Genomic DNA, 2,500 nt, shown 5'->3' with positions numbered 1-2,500 from the left:
CCCTAAATACACTCCACACCCCTCCCACCCTTCCTCTCATCTGAGCACCTCCTGGATGACGGGTCATCCCTGAACCCTGCCCACCGCCCTGGGTCAGAAGCAGTGTCGCAAGACACAGTACATCCACAGCAAGGCCGCTTCATTTAATCGGCGACCCCCCCTCTCCGTCCCCCTTTGCATATAAGGAGAGGACGGGGAGAAATCCCTTCGGGCTGCGTCAAAATTTACTCACACATACTACCCCACCCCCCACCCCCCCGCCCATTCCTCCTCATGCAGTCACAACATCATCCATATACAACCATTCTCCACTCACCTCTGTCTTCCGTCCTCTCCCTTCCTTCCTCAACAGACATTCCCCTCTTCCCCAAAGCCCCCTTCACCCCATCCATCCACCTCATCCTAGGACGTCCCCTCATGTTCACTCCCTCCACATCTGCCTTCCATACCTCCTTTACTAGTCTTTCTTCACTCATTCTTTCCATGTGTCCAAACCATCCTAATATTCTTTCATCAACCCTCTCTCCCAAATCCTTTTTCACCCCTGTTCTCCTCCTCACCTCCTCATTTCTCACTCTATCTAGCCTAGTAACCCCCACCATACTTCTCAGACACCTCATCTCAAACACATTCAAACTCCTTCTCTCTTCTTCTCTTATGTTCCACGTTTCTGCCCCATACAGTGCTGTTGGCACAATCACTCCTTCATACAGTCTCCTCTTCGCATCCATTCCCAAATGTCTATTTCTCATTACACTCTTTAAACCACCAAGGCATTTACTCGCTTCTCTCAATCTACATTCTACCTCCACCTTCACTCCACCTTTTCCTGCTACACTTGCACCCAAGTATCTAAAACTATCCACTTCCTCCAGTCGCTCTCCCTTAATGTTCACTTCCAGTCTACTGCCACTTTCACCCCTTGTACATCTCATCACCTTACTTTTACCCACATTTATCTTTAGCTTTCTTCTATCACATACTCTCCCAAACTCTGCCACCAGCTTCCTCAATCCCTCCTCTGACCCTGCCACAAGCGCAGTGTCGTCCGCAAACAACAGCTGGCTCACCTCCCACTTTTCTCCATTTTCTTAAACCATCTCCAATCCCTGACTCACTACCCTAGCATTCACCTCTCGCACCACCCCATCCATGTATAAGTTGAACAGCCAGGGCGACATAACGCATCCTTGACGAAGTCCCACCTTTACTTCAAACCACTCACTCTCTCCATTTCCAATCCTAACACATGCTCTACTACTCACATAAAAACTCTTGACAGCTCCCAAAAGCTTTCCTCCTATCCCATAAATCTGCATAACCTCCCACAGTGCCTTTCTGTCTACCCTATCATAAGCCTTTTCCAGATCCATAAAAGCCCAAAAAACATCCTTCCCCTTTCCTATAGCTTTCTCACATATCTGTCTTACCACAAAGATCTGATCTACACAACCTCTACCCGTCCTAAATCCACACTGTTCCTCACCAATTACTCCTTCTGTTCCTCTCCTAATCCTCTCAATTAAGATTCTCCCATAAGCCTTCCCTACTACACTCAACAGGCTAATCCCTCTGAAATTACTACATTCACACTTGTCCCCTTTTCCCTTGTAAAGAGGAACTATACAGGCACTACTCCAGTCCTCCGGTACTCTACCCTCTCTCCAGCAAACATTAAATAATCTCACCAACCAGTCCACCATCACTGAACCTCCCTTTTTCAGACATTCTGCATGACATCCATCCAGACCAGGTGCCTTACCTGCTTTCATCATCTTTACAACTGCCTTCACCTCATCCTTCCTTATTTCTCCTCCATTCTCCTCACTCATCACTCTCATTTTCTTCGTATTTCCCACTGCAGCTATCTTTCCTTCCCTATCCTCCTTCACATTCAGCAACTCCCTAAAATATTCTGCCCATCTTCCCCTCACTGCCATCTCTTCCATTATCAACTCTCCATCTGTACCTTTTACCTTTTCTTCCCTACTTGATTCGCCTCCTCTTCCTCTCTTAATTTCTTTCCAAAACATCTTTTTATTACTTTCAAAATTTTCTGTCATACTCCTACCCCATTTCACATCTGCTCTCCTCTTTGCCTCCTTTACCTTTTGCTTTACTTCTTTTTTCTTTTCTTTGTACGTCTCATATGACTCCCCTGTCCTCTTTTGTAACCAATCTGTGAATGCTCGCTTCTTCTCTTCTACAACCTTCTTTGTTTCCTCATCCCACCATTCACTACCCTTTCTTCTATTTCCCCCTGTCCTTCTTGTTCCACACACCATCCTTGCACACTTTAAGACTCCCTCCTTGAACCATCCCCATTCCTCCTCCACACCCATCTCTGCTCTATCCTTTACTCCCTCCCACTCCTCCTTCAGCTTCTTTTCGTACTCCTTCTCCTTTTCCTTTTCATTCAAGGAGTTCACTCTAAGAACCTCCCTACCTTTTATCCCTTTCCTCCTTCTCCATCTATCCTCCACTCTCAACTTACCTTCCA

Source organism: Oratosquilla oratoria, chromosome 25 (genome assembly GCF_046742065.1).
Source record: "Oratosquilla oratoria isolate Oo_2021 chromosome 25, ASM4674206v1, whole genome shotgun sequence".
NCBI lineage: Eukaryota > Metazoa > Arthropoda > Malacostraca > Stomatopoda > Squillidae > Oratosquilla > Oratosquilla oratoria.
This window is presented reverse-complemented; position numbering follows the sequence as displayed.